Here is a 20,143-nt window from a genome sequence, read left to right as displayed (position 1 = left end):
CAATGAAGCTTTCTCAGAGAGCTTTTAGGTACTTTATTTCAGACTCAGTCCATGAGTGACCTCGTCAATTTGAAAGGCCTGGATTAATACAGTAGCAGTAGTTCTCTGGACTGGCTCACTAACTGGATCTCAGCTGAAGTTCTTTCTCTGTTTTTTGTGTGAGGCAGTGCAGCATGCCTCCAAGAAAGCAAAAACACACACAACTGTTTTCATTGATGAAATATTGGGCAATGAGTGTGTTGAGAGGGTGCATTCCATAGCTTTGAGGGAGAAGGTCAAATTCCTTGTAAGATCGCCAAACAGCAAGAGCACTGCTATGAACCTCACCCACATTTTTGCTGCCAAACCCTAGTGCCATGTTGAGAGGCTCATAAGTACAAGTGTTGTGTTCAAAAGTGAAAACAGGGCCTGACTTTCCATGGAAGCATCAAACCTCTATCTTTACTTCTGTTATAGTATGTCATCATTTGCTGAGTGGGACTCCAGATCAGCTGTTCTGCATTTGCTGCAGAAGAAGGGATGGAGGGTGTGAGATTGGCCTAATGGGCCAAAAAAGGGGGGGTACTTTAAGGATATTTGCAAGTGTGTGGTAAGCTTTATTTGACCAAACATGAAGGTGAAGTAGAGGAGGTTGGTCAAAAAGAAGAATGTATTTTAATATGGTTTGCATGGTTAAAGTCTGGAAACTGCCTATGTTCTACCCTTACACAATTTGTGTGCATACTGTCCTTGACATTGCCTGTCATTTAAATGCTTTTTAAACACATGACATCTAACATGCCTAGTCCACCCAACATTTTCCAACTGCACCGAGACCTGTATCAATCACCTCTCCCAATATTTTGAAATGGACCATTGTTTTGATTTCTCCTGGATATTTTAGCAATAGTCAGTTGTGCTACCTTCTCAATGAGAAACCATTGACCTTACAAAGAAGGGGGTAGGTGTCTCACAGGTCCCATCTGCACATTGAAAAAGAGTGTGGAAAGGGTTTCAGGGCCATATGAGCTATGCTCCCCCAGCAGTCATGTTCTCCTCATGTATACATGTCCAAAATGCACAAGAAGGAATCCTGGATGCATATAAATGTGAATACAGTGTCCCTTCTTGCACAGACTGGTATGCACATACAACTCCTTCCTGCATACTTTGAACCTATGTATGTGGCAAGAGTGGAAGGCTGCCTTAAAAAACATCCCAAGATGCTTTAGTACACAGCTGGAAAAACAATGATCCATTTTAATTCAAATCTTCTTTCAGCCATGAAGCCCTTTAGGTGGAAGCAAAAAGTCTCAGTCTCTCCATCCTGCCTATTTCACAGGACTGATGTGAGGATAAAAAAAGGTATAGCATAATCCCATGTAAGCAATTATGAAACTCCTCAAAGTAAATGTGAGAGATGACTATGATATTAGATAAACTTTCCTTTCTTGCCAATGTGATTCCTTCTAAATATAATAATAATAATATTTTTTAATTTATACCCCGCCCTCCCCAGCCAAGGGATAAAAACAAGATGAATGATTACAACTTAAAAACAAAAATAAAATACAACATTAAAATATTAAAATGTAGCCTCATCGCAGGAGAAGGAAAAGGAAAAAGAAAGAGAGGGAATCAAATTGGCTCCAAGCCAAAGGCCAGGCGGAACAACTCTGTCTTACAGGCCCTGCGGAAAGAAATCAGATCCTGCAGGACCCTGGTCTCATGAGGCAGAGCATTCCACCAGGCCGGAGCCAGAGTTGAAAAGGCCCTGGCTCTGGTTGAAGCCAATCTAACTTCCTTAGGGCCTGGGACCACTAAGGTGTTGTTATTTATGGACCTTGAGGCTCTCCATGGGGCATACCAGGAGAGGCGGTCCCGTAGGTACGAGGGTCCTAGGCCGTGAAGGGCTTTAAAGGTCAAAAGCAGCACCTTAAATCTGACCCTGTACTCCACCGGGAGCCAGTGCAGCTTGAAAAGCACTGGGTGAATATGCTCCCATGGCAGAGACCTCGTGAGGAACCTCGCTGCAGCATTCTGTACCCGCTGGAGTTTCTGGGACAACTTCAAGGCAGCCCCGCGTAGAGCAAATTACAGTAGTCAAGCCTGGAGATGACCGTCGCATGGATCACTGTGGCCAGGTCGGGGCGGGAAAGGTAAGGGACCAACTGCTTGATGCGGCAAAGGTGGAAAAATGTCGCCTTGGCTGTTGCTGTAACTTGCGCCTCCATGGAAAGGGAGGCGTCAAGGATTACACCCAAACTCTTAACGGAAGGCAATGGCACTAATTGGGCCCCCGCAAGAGAAGGGAGTTGGTCCCTCATCCCCATGCCATCCCGACCTAGCCATAGGACCTCTGTCTTCGAAGGATTTAGTTTCAATCGGCTCCCACGAAACCATCCAGCCACAGCTTCCAAGCATTTGGTCAGTGTGTTCGGGGCTGAATCGGTGTGGCCATCCATCAGCAGATAGAGCTGAGTGTCATCAGCCTATTGGTGACAGCCCAGCCCAGAGTTCCAGATAATCTGGGCAAGGGGGTACATAAAGATGTTAAAAAGCATTGGGGAGAGAATTGCGCCCTGCGGCACTCCACACACCAAGGAGTGGCGCGACGACATTTCCCTCCCTAGTGCCACCCTCTGTCCCCGACCAGAGATAAAAGAGCACAACCAGTTACAGGCTATGCCCTGTATCCCGACGTCTGCGAGGCGGTGGTCCAGAAGATCATGATTGACCATGTCAAAGACTGCTGACAAATCTAAAAGGATCAGCAGTCCTGACCTGCCTCGATCCAGTTGTCTACGGAGATCATCTGTTAGGGCAACCAGAGCCGTCTCCGTCCCAAAACCAGGACGGAAACCGGACTGAAATGGATCTAATGCCAATGTTTCCTCCAGAAACCTACCAAGCTGTTCAGCAACCGCTCTCTCAATTACCTTACCCAGGTATGGAAGATTTGGAACTGGGCGGTAATTGGATAGGTCTAAGGGATCTAATGAAGTTTTCTTTAAGAGTGGACACACCACTGCTTCCTTCAGTTCCCCTGGGAATGCCCCCGTGTCAAGGGACAAATTGATAATTTCAACCAGGGGGGGTCCGCGCAACATCTGGACACTCCCTAATCAGCCAAGACGGGCACGGATCAAGGAGGCAGGTGGTGGGCCTACCAACTTGGAGGAATCTATCCACATCAGTAGGGAGTATCCGATCAAAATGGTCCAACACTGGACCTGAAGTCAGTCGACTTTAAGCAGATCATACATTTTGCTTGCCCCTAAAACAGCCAATGTATTTGAATAGGTGCAGAAACATTGTAAAATGAAGCCAAGGTAACCCTCCCCCCATTTGCAATGAGTTTCTTTCCCCTATTCCCAATAAGTCACCTTTCATCCAGTCCCATGCTGAAAAAGGTCTCAATGATTGTGTCATTATCAATCCTATATGTTGAAGATGGATAGTAGCTGTCTGCATATAGCCCAGTCTGCCTATGGAAGATTGGGCAAAAATGCACTCCTAGGTTAATAATGTCTCCTGCGATTGTCGTTTTCAGTGGGGTTACATAAGGATCTTATGAAAACGTTCTTATCAGTTTAAATGTCTGACTCGGTTCCAGCTAGTGCAGAAAGAAATTCAGTTACCAATTTGGTGGGAAGACTTTGCAGTGATGAAAATGTTATTGCTCCATCTTGTGGATGGGAAAAAAAGAAACCCATGTTTTCTTTCAACGGTTCTGCTTTGAAAACTTGCTATGAATGGTCGCAAACAGATTTTGGAGATCTGTAAATCACCATATGTAATCTAAAACGTTGAAGACAGCAATCCAGTTTTGTATGTTTGGTCTTTCTTACCTGAATTTTCCTTCCTGAAATGAGGAACCAATATGTACGGCTGTGAAAATGTGATGATGCTCTCGCATGACCCTCTCTGCTTCCTACCTAGGAGTTGTCTGAAACCTGATTCACCCTGATGGTTATGACATTAGTAGTGAATTCTGCTTCCTAATGATGGCCATGCCTGAGTGATACTTTCCCCTTCTCCCTTCATTCACTAGCACATCATACCAAAACCCACATTTTGATGTGCCTTCCATTGAAGGCAATGGACAGTATCCTGGAAAGGTGGGAAACTGTGGAGTGCGGAATAACTGAAACACCCACAATTTCAGCAGTGTGCACCAGTACACTGTGAGTTCACATTAAAACATAGTTTAGTTTAACTATGTTTGAATGTGACATGTGAATGTATAAAAAGCAATAAAGCTAAAAGTAAAGGACCCCTGACAGTTAAGTCCAGTCACAGAAAAAGTGATAGTTTACACATATATCTTTATAAATTTTTGTTATCAGGACATCAGTTATACATATACTATAAAAGGAATTCTAAATCATTCTCCAGTACTGTAATATATTTTATAAGCAACTGCTATCTTTGCATTATTCTTTTCCCTTTCTCAAACATGGGAGAGTAATGTATTTCTTGTTGAAGAACTACGGCTATTGCAAGCCCAACACTGACATCTGGTGTCTGAACAGGGCTGAACATCAACCAAACCCAGCTTAATAAATGTTGGTTATTTTCAATGACAATATATTTATTAGGGGTGTGCGGAGTCAAATCCTGATGTTAATAATTTTTCTCAGGCCAGACTGGAGTCCCCAGAAAGCTAAAGAGCTCTCTGTTGCTTTTTTCTATGCTTTTCTGTGCTGATACAGCTCTCTATTCTGTATAGAATATCTCTACGTTTCTTCTAAGCTTGCAAGAAGTGTGGCTAGAGAACTTTAGGCAAAACTTGGAGAACTGTGACTTTTGAAGGATGGCCATGTTCAGTCTGTGCATCATTTTGGGAAGTGTGAATTTTGTAAGTTTGCAGTTAAATGCGACCTGAATATAATTTCTCCTCTCTCCCCTGGCTTCCACCCAGTAATGCCACAAACTTCTTGGCACTCTCGTGTCCAGTCTCCTTGGGCCACTTGCCTTGTCTACATGGTATCAGGCAGGGCTTCCAAACAGTAACGGATATTGCAATTAGGCAATGAAACGAAATGTTTCATAAACTGTGACGTGGGGGAAAGGCCATCTTCCAAGTGTGCATGGAGGATGCATATAGATGGCATGGTGTGAGATTAAGCAACAATGTCATCAACAGATCAGTAGAAGGGTCACTGTTCTTCACAGGAAGAAGCTCCCATGTGCAACTGATGGCATATCCACTCAAAAGGATCAGGTAGGAAGTGGTGGGGGAGCCCTCTGCCTGAGACCTAGCTCAATATTATTTATACTCACTGACAGAGGCTGTTCCAGGGTTTAAAGCATGAGTCTTTCCTAGCCCCACTTGGTGATGCATCGGATTGAATCAAGGAACTTCTGCCTGCAAATCAGGTGCTTTGCCACCGAACTATGCCTCTTTCCTTATTTAAGGCTATCAATGACCATTAACCATGCTGAAAGTGTGTAGGAACATAGAGGCAGAAGAATCTGACTTATTCAGAGTCAGACCACAGCTGCAGTCTCTCCCACTGAACTTCTGGCTCAGGGCTTGATAGGCCAATGGTCTGACACAGAATCAGGCAGCTTCACATCTTAATCCAGAGACCTTTGTTTAAGATGTTGCTGGACTCCCAACTCATAGCACCCCTGAATGTTGGCCATGCTGGCTGGGGCTGATGGAGCCTAACAACATCTGGAGGGCCACATGTTGCTCATCCCTGTCGAAAACTCATATATGCAAAACCATATCAAGAAAACTACTGATAACCTATCATGATTAACAATTTCCCTTCATTCCCCCTCACACTTCAAACAACTCAATCAAGCCAGTTCAGTCTTGTCTACCTTGATGTCTCTTTGATCATTTTTACCCACTTTTCATGAAACATTTCTTTTTGCAGAAAGGATACTTTGCTCTAAGGATGTGTGTGTGAATCCTTCCTTTGAGAAGCAGCAACCTGCAGTTATAGCTGGTATTAGTCCAATTGGAATCAAAGATTACGGGGATGTCAGAAAAGAACCCACGGTCATACCTGATCATTTCAGTGTGATGTAAAGCATTCTTTTGATCCATGCAATAAAAAAGGATAGCAGAGTCAAAGTCCATTTATCTTCTTGCATGTCGTCAGAATGCTGACCCTTGAAAAGCCTGCAATATTTTGAATTTTAAGGCATTTAAACTAGAATGAATATTGAAGCCATAATTTCACATTGCAAAAAAACCCAACATCCAGTTTAATGAATCAAAAGAAAAGCTTCTTTTTTCTTTGTGTCCCATATGTAGTTGTTCTTTTTCACAAGAAGCATGGCTTTGCCAAATACAGGTATCCCACATCTTACGCGTGGTGGATGTGTTCAGTTCCAAGGGCAACATGTATACACAAAAATTGCCTATAGCCAAAACCACATTACCCTTGGTTCTGCCCTGCAGCCTGCCCTCTATAAGATGGCCCATAAAGGGGGGGGGAGCATCTCTATTACAGGCAGAGCAAATGGGCCTTTCCCAGGAAGCAGGGATGAAAGCTTAAAAGCCCTTTCTGTGCCAGATCTTCTTGATGTTACCCTGCACAAAGAGAGCTTTTAAACTCTCAGGCCTACTTGCATGGCAGCTCTGGGACTGGTAGGGATACTGTAGCAAGATCTCGCAGGACAATCCGTTTCGTCGAACTGGTTCTGGGAGTGGAGGGGATGCATTTCAACCTGCCAGCGTGTGTTTGAAATCGCACAAGTTAAATGAGCTCAAGATGCAGCTTATCTTCATCACTGAAGATGGAAGCAACTAAATAGAGATACCCTCCCCCACTTACCTGTGCATGCCCTAATGTTTAATTAACTTTTATCATTTCCAAAATATGTTGTTGTGGTATGTTGAAAAATGTGCAAGAACAGAGCCTGATGTGTACAAAGTTTTCATTCTCTCTCTCTTGAAGCAGGGACCAACTGTGCATTAAGAATATATGGGATTTTACTCAATGTCAGTGCAAGGATTTCTGCTAATGCAGCAGGACTCCCCTGTCTCCTCTCTCATCTCCTACATGCCCCCTAAATCTGCCCTAGAGGAGCCTCCAACCCCCCAGAGCAGATTTGGGACATGCATAGGAGGAGGATGTGGGGGAAATCCAGTTGCACTAGCCTTTGCCCTGATTCAGCAGGCTCTTCTTACATTCCTAAGACCTTGGAACAGCAAGGTCTGCAGGTGATTGAGAAGCCATTAAAAGCTGCTGCAGTATGTTCCATTTTCAGTGTGAACAATGATGCATGCAGAGGCTCTCTCATTCCTTTCAAAGGATGGAGGAGCAGGTAAAGGAAGGTCCCTGCAGGTTTTCTTCTGTTGACTGGTGAACATGGGGCAAGCCATTGCAATCCTAACATCCACTATTGCCTGAAGACCAATTGCAAGCATCAGTGTCCACACACAGGGCTTATCAGTGGAACGGACCACTTAAAAAAGAGTGGACTCTCCTTCACTGGAGGTTTTTAGACAGAGGTTGGGTGGCCATTTGTCAGGGATTCTTTCACTGTGATTCCTGGATTGCAGGCAGTTGGACTAGATGAGCCTTGGGGTTCTCTCTGAACTCTACAGTTCTATGATTTTATCACATGTATGAGATTCTATCACATGTATGAGAAAATAGGGTGTGCCTCCTGGCCTATCGTTTGATACTGCCATGCACACCCTGGTTAATGCCATGCTTCTGAACCTGATGCTTTTAACTAGGATAGCTGTAAGGTAAAGGTAAAGGTACCCCTGCCCATACGGGCCAGTCTTGACAGACTCTGGGGTTGTGCGCCCATCTCACTTAAGAGGCCAGGGGCCAGCGCTGTCCGGAGACACTTCTGGGTCACGTGGCCAGCGTGACATCGCTGCTCTGGCCAGAGCCAGAGCCAGAGCCGCACACGGAAACGCCGTTTACCTTCCCGCTGGTAAGCGGTCCCTATTTATCTACTTGCACCCGGAGGTGCTTTCGAACTGCTAGGTTGGCAGGCGCTGGGACCGAGCAGCGGGAGTGCACCCCGCCGCAGGGATTCGAACCGTGACCTTTCGATCGGCAAGCCCTAGGCGCTGAGGCTTTAACCCACAGCGCCACCTGCGTCCCCCCAAGGATAGCTGTACTCGAGTAAATTCTTCTATGCAACTGAGAAGCCCCAGTCTCCCAATCATACAGAGTCAATCTGGCTTCCACCTTAGACCATTGCCGAATATGTGTCAGTCAGAGAGGTTGAACCAGCTGGAGTCAGGGATGCTGGTGGCAGAGCCAGCAGTCATGGTCCTGATCGAAATCCATGCCTTACTCACAGAGGCTTTAAAGCCACAAAGATCCACTCCTGCCTCCCTCTGCCCATATCAGGGGAGGGTCTTACATGCATTGGAACCCATCTAAAAATTTAAAAGGAAATGGCACGGCTGAGATTTGGGACTGTAAGCACATTTATTGCTGGAATATACAAGCAGATTCGGCTCCCTTCTTAAGACATGCAAACAAGACCGGGTTACACCATATAATCTTCAAAAGATCAAGAGAAAATCTCTCTCTCTCCCCTCCATTTTCATCATAGCGAAGTGAGGTGTTATTAGAAGTGATTGAAGGGATTCTTAAAACACTGTACAGTTGCATTAAACAGAGGCCACCTTTGTGCATTTCTGACACCAGCATGTCAGGAGAAGGTAATAACCATGTTTGCCAATGATTCATAATCTGTGAGTAAAGGTATTGTTTCTCAGTTGCTGTCTGTGTATGCCAGAGATGAAAATTAGATGTTGCAGAGAACCAGAGGAACGTTGAAGGTAATGAGATCTCCATAGGCATACACATAGTTTGTTACAGGGATGAGTCATTGATCTACAGTCAGGGGGAAGGCCTGAAAAATTACACTTCAATTATCTCTTTGAACAGCAACACCAGATCTCACCCCCTTAAAGATGGGGATAGTGACACGGTTAAATTACAGTGGAGAACTTCCGGACTTTAAGTGACTTTTCTTCTCAAAGATGGAAGAAGAAAAATAAAGACATAGAGGCAATAATTACTTAGCCTTTAGAGCTGAAAGAAACAGATTTTGCTAAAGGGCAGAAAAGTGGTATTCAATTTTTTCTCCACCAGACAATCTCTAAAAAATATATTGCATTCCTTCTGAAATATGCTCCTTTATTTTCTACCCTATTTTGATCCATGGGTTGGCAAATCTTAAGCGGTTTGGATTATCCCTACAACTATTACAGCCAGCTCTACCATTAGATAGAATGGGGAAGCAGATAATGATGAATGGATGCAGTATATTGGACAACATGTCTGTGTGGGTCATGTGGTCCGGCCCACACCCTTTGATGCCCTCAGGATGTTGTCTGGTTGGCATCTGTTCATTGAATAGGGAGTGGGCACCATCTTGCCTGTCTAAGGCAGCAAAGTATTGTGAACCAGCTCTGATCTTTATTGAGATCAATCCCCAATATGTTAAGATTTAACTGAAAAATGTTTGTGTGAGAAAGGCCAGGTTGGCAAACTAGGTTAGAAGTTGCTCCCTGATGCTTTTCATGTGAAAATAGATCCTTAGGTTCATGTTCAAAACAAAGGAGCCTCAAGTTGCATTCTGACTAGATTACAATTCAAGGCAAGATCTACTCCTCATGAGCATTTGATTTTGTTTATACTTCAACGATCACAAAGGACACAAACCCTGTCATTTTGAAAGTATCCACACCCTATTCTGAATTTTGCATTTTTTAAGAAGAGGGATGTTCCTGAAACACAGTGATTTAATTTGTTTTGTTAGGATATTCCCAAAAGAATAACTCCATTGCAACTGAAATCCATAGCATTTGACTGAACTGAAGCCTGCCTACAGCATTCACTTAAGATGTTTTTATGTACATAATACATAGACATAAACGGAGACTTCATTTATTAAGTGCCTATCATACTGTTCCATAAATGAAACCCTCAACTTTTTAAAATGGGGTCTATCTACAACTTCCACATCTGATATTTTGCAAATAAAACATTGATGCTTCCCTTTAAGTTGGCCATCACTCATGCAGTAGGTTTTACAGACAATAACAGTGCATTAGTAATTTGGGGTGGGGAAAGATGTATTATGCTGTAAATATTTAAAATCAAATTTGAAAAAACGGACAGAGATAAATGTGGCAGGAGCATTATATTGCCACGGGCGATGCGCTCCTACGAAACTTCTGCTTGTGAAATTTTTGTTTTATCTGGTAGGTGGCAGGATTGAAAAGGAAGTTCAAACAAATGTGGCACTCTAAATGTATGGTGTCTTTTGGATGCATGGTGTCTTTTGAATGTAAAGAAGGCATTTACCTTACCCCATATGTGCCCACTTGACCTCTTGGATCTGACACTTTTACAAGGCCGCATAATATTTGTTCAAATTTTGCAAGAAACTGACTTTTTAGTGTGACAGCACCGACTCACTGGAACTCCCTGCCAATTGAAGTCAAACAGGAACCTTCCTCGGACTGTTTCTGATGCCTGCTAAAAGCTTTGTTTAGGCAAGCTTCCTCAAGCATGTAATTTAATTATATATATTTGTGAAACTGTTCATTTCATCTGTACTTTGATAATTTTTATTGCCCACTATTTTTTAAGTTGTTTCAATGCTTTTTTTTTTTAAAAAAAATGCTTTATATAAACTGATTAGAGATATTTTTGGTTGAACAGTATATGTAAAGCTTACTAAATAAAGAAATAATTTTTTGAAATCAGGCAGCCAGCAAGAGGCTGGATTTCCCTCTTGAGGAAGCGACGTGACTTTTGAAGTTATGCAGATGGTCACTGGAAAAACATTACTTTAGGAGAACAACAGTAACAATAATTTTAGACAGTCCATTTAACATGCATTAAATATAAGGGGTGGGTAGAGAATAATTTCTAATCATTAGATACATTGTCATTGGTTTCTGTTATTACGGTTGGCAACTTGACACACAATATAACTTTTTTATTTTTTAAAAAATGATATGTTTTTTGCTGTCACATTCACAGGCTTTAAAGGAAAATTAAAATCAGGTGTATCCTTTGCTAGCCTTTTACTTTTATTAGCTGTCATTTGTTTTTTTAATACAGAAGTGACATCTGATGTATTACTTAATCAAGAGGAAGAGAATTATGCATTGTACGTAATCAGTTACGTTTGCCATATAAAAAAAAAAATTAGACTAACAGATGAGGAAAATAAATAAGATGAACTTCAAAAATGAAAATGCTTAGCCTTTGGAATTTTAGTTGACAGCTTTTGAAAATTAAATTATAAGTCAAGTGCTGATAGGTCTGATATCTTCTTTGCAGCTTTTCAGATGATGTATTGCAGCTTTAATGGAATATCATTTATCATCTCATAATAACAAATGTAGTATTTCTGGGCTTGTCATCTCTTCTGTGATGACAAATAGTCCCAACTTGTAGAAGTGATAATGGGATTTTTGTAATGATCTCTCCAAACTGACTCCGCTGCAGCACAGCCTGTTCCCTTCCACGTGCACAATACCTCTTTAGCAGCAAATGCCATAGCCAAGTTTCACAAGTTTGCTTTATGTACACCTTTGTCGGCGGGTTGAAAGTCCCTTGGGTGGATTCTAGTGGAGACCAAAAATGATGGATTCTAGCAGAGGACAAAATTGTGAATTCCACAGTTGTGTTTTGGTGGCAACAAAGCAGCAGTGTACATCAATTCATTGCAGCACATTTTTAATCAGTGGCTTTCCTGTTCTATCTTTCCATATAGACTTGTCTACTGAGGAGTGCCCCTCATGTTTGTTGTGGAATTCTCTGTATATTGCAGAGAATTCCGAGAAGTGTTCCAGGGCATTTGCCCAGCTAACACAGGGTGCTGTATCACCCATTAATCAAGTTTTTATCCCTTCCTTCTGCAAAAGGACCAGGTTGTTCCATGCATTGAGTCCCTAACTCAACATCTCCCAACAGGTTTTGAAACTTTCTGACTCTCTGTGAACTGGACAAAAACCATAGCTTTAACAAGTATACCCTATTCCAGGAGCAGGGAACACCCCCCTCCCATTTGGACCACATTCTCTTAGGGTATTCTGTTGGAGGCCACTTGCCAGTGATAGGTAGGTGGAGAACCAAAAGCTGGCAAGGAGACCAGGTTTCAAAACCCCACTCAGCTCACTGGGTATTTTGGCCAGTCATTCTCTCAGAGCACAGGTAGGGAACCCTTTTGACTAGAGCAATTCATCTGTCATTCACATGAAATTAGAGAGCTGGACTAGTAGATCTGGTCGACCGTAGTTCATAACCTCATGCAGCTCATTAGATGATCTTGGGAGAGCCATTATCTCTCAATTTAGCCTACTTCACAGACTGGTTGGGAGGAGAAAACAAAGAGAGGGAAAACAGGTACAGTACACTCAACTTCTTCTCCTCCTACTCCATCATTTTGCCCAGAAAGAAGCTTCCATGTTTCTGCAACTTTCTCAGGACATTTTAGAATTTTGCAAAAAAATTCTCTATAGTTTTAGTTTGGTTTTGGAAACACCCAGGAAGGCTGCAGATTGGAAACCATAGGAGAGAAGATTTGAAGAATAAAAGGAGAGACTCATAAGCACCCCCTGGCTACACTGAAGGTAAGATAAGCATCTTTTCTTTTCTTTCTTTCTTCCTTCCTTCCTTCCTTCCTTCCTTCCTTCCTTCCTTCCTTCCTTCCAAAAAACTTCCATTCCACCCATGAGAATTTTGCTGATTTTTTTCTTCCACTTTCCTAATATTCTGGCTGCAATTTCTTTTCTCATCAACCAATGGATAAAGTTTTTTTTTAAAAGGAGAAGAAATTCTCGGCAGAAGGACTATCAGCAATTTGAAGCAAAATGTGGTTAGCCTGCACTGCTGACAGTTGCCTAAGGGGCAAAGAAAAATCTAAGGGTTATTTCTTCCCTTTCCCCTTTAGGATATCAAAATAATTCTGTGAAGTCTGGAGACTAGAGGTATTGACTTTAGGATGACAGATTTTTTAAAAGTGCTCAAAGTGTTGAGCTTAGCTAAGCAATGATAAAGTGGGCCCTTGATAACCATCTACAAGTCTAGAAAAGGGTGTTAACACCAAGGAAAGAAGAATTGCTTAATGTCATGTCCAAGCATATTGCAGAAAGGACAATGAGAATATTTAGAGAAGGGCAATATTAACAGAGGGACAATTGTTGTTTAGGTATGTTGTTTAACTATGGGCAGAAAGAAAACTTGTCAGGAGTGTGTGCAGGAGCCAGGCCCTGTGACCAGTAGGGCTTCACAGGACTGGGGCTTTCCTAAGTTTGTTCTGAAGAGGCAAGGCACAGCCGCACAGGTGAGGCCGATTGGTAACTCACAGCACCTGGTAGCAAGAGCCGGGAAGGGATATAAGGTCAGCATTTCCCTTTGGATCATTGCCACAGCAACAAGCTTCCTGCCTTGCTGCATATGGCTTCTTGACTCCTTGCTTCCAGACCCTCGGACCCTTGGCTTCTTGACTTCCAGCTCTCGGACCCTCAGACCCTTGGCTTCCAGAGTCCTGTTCCTGCTCCCACCCCGCCGTCTTGCCCCCAGTCCCGATGTCCACCACCAGGACTTTGACTGCCCATAGACAGGACTGTGACAAAACTGTCCAGAACCCTCTTTAACTAAGCAGAACAGTAAAGATCAATACTCTCTGTACTAAGAAATGCAAACTGACATGGTGCAAGATGATGTGCTCAAGAATCTGCAAATGGGGCTCATTTTCATGATTTCCATTTTACTTTGCACAATTTACTCTGCACATCTACAACTCCCTTCACTCTTGACCATTGGCAATGCCAGCTGTGGTTGATGGAAGTCCAACAACATTGGGAGAGCCTCGGGTTCCTTGACCCTGCAAGAGTCCCTCCCTTAGAGATAGCCCAATCTTCTTGCAGTAAACTAAAGAGCATGGAGGCAAGGGTTTCAAGCACTGGCTGTTACATCTAGAGCCAGCTTCTCTTGTTAATTGCAAACCACCAATACATGAAAAGACTCTGGGATCTACACGGTAAGTAGCTGAAGATGGTGTAGCCATTCTCAGCTTTGTAGGCATAAATCCATACTCCAAATAGCACTCCCCAAAACAGCAGGGAGACAATGCAATTTATATCAGCAGGAGCAGTCAGTGCAGTGTCCTCCAGGTGTTGTGGGACACTGACTCTCATCAATCCCAGCCACCATAACCAATGATCAAGGATGTTGGGAGTCCCATGTACCTTGTTGCCTAGCCCTGTACCAGAGTGTCAGGGCTAACACTACAGTCCAAAGCACCAATGGGTGTGTATGGGGGGGGATTGTGTATTTCTATTCTCATATGAAAGCAGAAGAGACCACAGTTTTCTACAGAAGCCCGCATTAGAGGCTTGAAAGGAATGATGGATGACCAGAGCTAATCATTCACATACTGTCAGCTCGATTGCACATTCCTTTTTTAATGCGATCTAACCCCTGCAGCAGCTGAGATATAGTGTACATCGTTGCTTTAGTCAGGGTTTCATTCATCACGAGAGAGAGAAAAGGAGCCCCTTCACCTCCTTCTCCTCCTCTGTTACAGATACTACATAGTGACTGAAAACAGCCAAAGACCAGGGGCTCAGTCCACCCAATGCTATTCTTGCATAAACACCATGAATTTCCATGGAAGTGGAGCCTAGAGGCATGGCTTCCATTCACACAAGCTTTCCCCAGCTTGGTGCCCTTCAAGTTCATGGGTAGAGAACCTCAGAGCCAGGAGCAAAATGTACCCCTCCAGGTCCCTTGTTCTGGCCTTTGGGACTCTCCTGCCTCCTACTTCACAGGCTACCACTTTCGCCATCCCTGGTTCATATGTCCTTTGAGTGCTTTTATCGGCTTGGAGTATGTCCCTGAACTGCAATGGTGCCTGTTGCTTTCAGGTTAGAGAGATGAGGAGCGTGTTTATGGAAATCCCTCAGTTTTGCATGGCTTGAATGTTGCCTACTATGCAGAGATCACCTCCACTGCTCCATCCACTTTGACTCTGGCAACACCCTATTTGACTGTGGCTCCACCCACCACTGGAATGTGGCTGGTGGAATTTGCCCATGGGGCTGAAACCATTGGGCTGAAAAAGCTTTCCCACTCCTCAGCTATGCATCCCTGACAGATGGCCATTTACTCTTTGCTTAAATACTTCCCTAGGCAGTCTGTTCAACTGTCAAACAGCTCTTACCAGAAGGCACCCCCTCCCTGCAGCATTCAGCTCCAGCTCAGTTCCCTGAAATTTCCACCCACTGGTTCTAGATGGGCCCTCTAGTGCATCAGATGACATATTGTCATTTTCTGAGCAGATGACATATTGTCATTTTGGGAGGAGGAGGGTAGTGGCTTCCTGAGAGTGGGACCACCAGTACCAGTAAGCTTGACTGGTTTCAGCCTTTCCACCCCTAACCCCACCTGGCCTGCCCCACCCCACCTTGCGATTCCATTGCCTGTTAATGGGGCAGACAAATTACAGTGAGGTGTTCCAGATCAACTGAGAGCATTTCACAGATGAAGACATTAGGGGATGGAGAACACACACCTGAATGGAAAAACAGCAATTATGCCAAAATAAAGTCCTTATTTGGAAAGGAATTCAGATGAAAATTTCAGAAGCATCTAAGGGTGGAAGGATCTGTCCATATTGGTTCTTTCCCATCTTAAATCCAGTTTCCCATCTTAAATCCAGTCCTCATTTTGAAGGAAAAGAAAAACTCATGAAAATTCACCAGCATTTTACTGTAAATTTAGCCTAAAAAAGACATTTTTATATGTAGTTTTGACTAAAGTACACAATTTTGCAAACAGTTCCCCCAAATATGATGCATTTTTGTCTGTTTTTTCCACTAATATAATCATTTTTATGCACACTTTATCCTAACATATGGGTTTTTGTAAAGACTGGTTGGAGAATTACATTGCAAAATTCATATAAGTGCAAATTTTGCACTTCGCCTTTACGTATGAACTGAATTGAATTTCTCCTGCCTCCCTAGGAGCCTCCCTAGCAGAAAAAAAAGAACAGCATTTACCTGGTGGTCTGTGTTCAGTTAGCTGCCAGCCATAAAAGTGGCACAGTGTTCCTCCTCTGTGTTCCTCCTCCAGATACTGTTTCCCATAAGCAGAATGCTCTTCCTGGTGAGATGCTCCTGTCTTTTTCATTTATTAGGAACACAGGTTTATATCGAACTAAGTTGTACTCAAAACTGACCCATTGGAATTAATGGACCTATGTTAGTCAAGTCCATTAATTTCATTGGGTCTGTTCAGAGTATGACTAGAACTGAATACAACCAATAGGAAACTGCCTTATACAGAGTCAAACCATTGGTCCATCTAGCTCAGCAGGGCTGACTCACTCATGAGGCAAAGTGAGGTGACCGACTCAGAGAGCAGGATCCACAGGGGCAGCATTCATTGTCTGCTTCTGCTTCCATGGTAGCAGCACCAAGTCTAGTGCACTCCTCGGCAGCTGGATCTGGTCTTAGCAGCCCCCTGACAATGCTGCCTCTACAGCAGCCTCTTGGGAAATATGTAGGCAGCACTGATGTTCTTTTCCCACCCTTGTCCCCGATGTAGTTCTATATTCCTCCCTCAATCCTGATGTAGATCTTCACTCACCCCTTCTTCCCTGACAGTGGGTGGGGCACCATTTTGTGATTTGCCCCAGGCGCCAAATGTCTCAGGCCATCCCTGTAGCTCAGTGTCATCTACACTGACAAGCAGTGGCTCTCTTGGCTTTCATTTCAAATCCAAACTCCTCCTCTTCTTCTTCATTTCTACCTGGAGAAACCTGGGATTGAATTTGGACCTTCAGCATGCAAAGCAGGTACTCTACCACTGAGCTACCATCTTTCCCATTTATTAAGGAGGATTTTAAAAACATTCTTCTTCACACCAGTGTTTTGATCGCTGAAATAAACTGTTCCCAGCAGTGTTGAAATGAATGACTATGAGGACTAGGATTTTTAAAATGTTTTTGGACATCTATTTTTTAAAATGTTCTTAATTGCTTTCAAAACTTATGGGTTCTCATTTCATTTTAATGGTATTGATTTATTCCTTTGTTCTTTGCCATCCTGGGCTCACTTAGGAGGAAGGGCAGATAAAAGTTTTAGAGGTCTTGAGCTGGTTGCCCACAGAAACCCAGGTCTCCCAAAGAAACAGAACTGACCACCTTCCTTTCAGCTCCACATTAGCTGACAAAAAATATATACTGGAGTTATGTAAGATGCAGGTATCGCCTCCATCCCTGAGCAGGGATCATTAATATTTTACAGGTTTCTCATCTCCTCTGTTAGCGCAATTTATCAATGCCCAACAGGTCTTCTGCCAGCTATACATCAAAACTATTTTCAAAATATTTCATTGTCAGCCTGTGGCACCCTCATTATTTATTACGATAAGGGACATGATGAACAAGAACAGTCGGTGGCTTATTTACTTAAATGCACTTTCCCCCACCTTAACCAAAGGATCTTTTCAGGATTAGGCCCAATACCTGTGGAAGGGTCAAAGCATTGCACTCTATACCCTCACCTTCTGGGGCTATGCTGTGTTCATTTACACTCACAAAATTGCCAGGCAACACGTAGTTAAACCATGGAACTTGCTCCCACAGGAGACAGCGATAGCCACCAACTTGGATGGTTTTAAAAGAGGATTGGACAAATTCATGGAAGAGAAGTCTGTCAAGAGCTAATAGCCGTGGAGGCTTTGTTGTGCTTCCACTGACAGAGGCATTAGACATCTGAATACCAGTTGTTGGCTCCCAGTATGTTTCCGAGCACAATTCAAAGTGTTGGTGCTGACCTTTAAAGCCCTAAACGGCCTTGGTCCTGTATACCTGAAGGAGCGTCTCCACCCCCATTGTTCAGCCCAGACACTGAGATCCAGTGCTGAGGGCCTTCTGGTGGTTCCCTCATTGCGAGAAGTGAGGTTACAGGGAACCAGACAGAGGGCCTTCTTGGTAGTGGCACCCACCCTGTGGAACACCCTCCCTTCAGATGTGAAGGAAATAAGCAGCTATCTTCTCTTTAAAAGACATCTGAAGGCAGCCCTGTTCAGGGAAGTTTTTAATATTTAATGCTTCATTGTTTTTAATACTTGATTGGAAGCCGCCCAGAGTGGCTGGGGAAACTCAGCCAGATGAGCGGGGTATAAATAATAAATTATTATTATAATATTATTATTATTGTTGGAGATTGCAGGTGGGCATAATGTCACTGTTCTCAAGTCCTGCTTGCAGGTTTCCCACAGGCATCTGGGTAGCCACTGCGAGAGCAGGATGCTGGACTAGATGGGCCATTGGACTGATCCACAGAATCAGCAAGCTGGAGTGTGATGGCTTCCAGAATCTGCTGATTATTAATCTAGCTGCCACAATAAACAAAAGTATTAACTCTTTAAAACTAATATTTTGAGAATTAGAATTGTATGGAAGTGAGAGCTGGACCATAAAGAAGGCTGATCGCCGAAGAATTGATGCTTTTGAATTATGGTGCTGGAGGAGACTCTTGAGAGTCCCATGGACTGCAAGAAGATCAAACATGTTCATTCTTAAGGAAATCAGCCCTGAGTGCTCACTGGAAGGACAGATCGTGAAGCTGAGGCTCCAATACTTTGGCCACCTCATGAGAAGAGAAGATTCTCTGGAAAAGACCCTGATGTTGGGAAAGATGGAGGGCACAAGGAGAAGGGGACGACAGAGGACGAGATGGTTGGACAGTGTTCTCAAAGCTACAAACATGAGTCTAACCAAACTGCGGGAGGCAGTGGAAGACAGGAGTGCCTGGCGTGCTCTGGTCCATGGGGTCACGAAGAGTCGGACACGACTAAATGACTAAACAACAACAGACAGTCATGTCAACCGAGGGCTCGTTTGTATACTTTTGCCAGTTGTTTGGTTCATTTCATTAAAATCCTCTGACCGGAATGTGATTGTTTCTTTGCATGACCACCACATATGGGAAAATGTACCAATTTCACCACAACTTATCTAGCCTCCGGGGGATAAGGAGGTTGTAATTCTATTCAATTTGACTGGTGTGAAATGCCAACATAGGATAAGTTTTACAGATTTCCCCTTCGTTCTTGCCGAGACTGATTTAAAATGAATTCTAGACCAGATGGCTTCCCACTGATTGAATTGTCAATGATTTCCCAGGGAAATGCAGCCACAGGGCAGTGGATGAGCTACACATTTCAATTCCTCCTTGTTGTTTTGTTATTTCCTACACACCGATATCTCTTGTATCCACACGGGCACTGATAAAACACAACTCCAGAGGGTGACCAGACGGTGGGTCATTTGGCAAGGCCCCCCAAGAATAGAGGGTTCATCAACCAGAAATGCAACCATTTTCATTTTACTTAGAGTGTCCAAGAATATAAAATACAGCCCAAGAGGATTTTCAGTTCATTTGCCTTCCCTCTTGAATATGTCCGAGGCCTCAAAATCCTGGACATGATCTTTACATGCTAGCCCACCACATACATTTCTGTAGCATAAAAAGGTAAAGGTACCCCTGCCCGTACGGGCCAGTCTTGACAGACTCTGGGGTTGTGCGCCCATCTCACTTAAGAGGCCAGGGGCCAGCGCTGTCCGGAGACACTTCCGGGTCACGTGGCCAGCGTGACATCGCAGCTCTGGCGAGCCAGAGCCGCACACGGAAACGCCGTTTACCTTCCCACTGGTAAGCGGTCCCTATTTATCTACTTGCACCCGGAGGTGCTTTCGAACTGCTAGGTTGGCAGGCGCTGGGACCGAGCAGCGGGAGCGCACCCCGCCGCAGGGATTCGAACCGCCGACCTTTCGATCGGCAAGCCCTAGGCGCTGAGGCTTTAACCCACAGCGCCACCTGTGTCCCTTTCTGTAGCATAGTGTGTTGTAATTGTTACTAGGCAGAAACACACATGTCAACAGCACACCCACACCCACCCACCCACAATACTTTGGAAAACATCATGAGGAAACCTAAACTACCAAGCCTCTAAATGAGAGTTAGTCAAAATGGTGCCCTCCACATTTTTTTGGACTACAACTCCCAGCAGCCAGCACAAGCAATACATCAGGGATGATGGGAGTTATAGTCCAGCAATATCTGAAGAGCACCATTTTGGTTACACTTTCTCAGGTCCTTGGCCTTCAGCTGCATTTCATTCTCTCC

Source organism: Podarcis cretensis, assembly GCF_951804945.1.
Source record: "Podarcis cretensis genome assembly, chromosome: 8".
NCBI lineage: Eukaryota > Metazoa > Chordata > Lepidosauria > Squamata > Lacertidae > Podarcis > Podarcis cretensis.
This window is presented reverse-complemented; position numbering follows the sequence as displayed.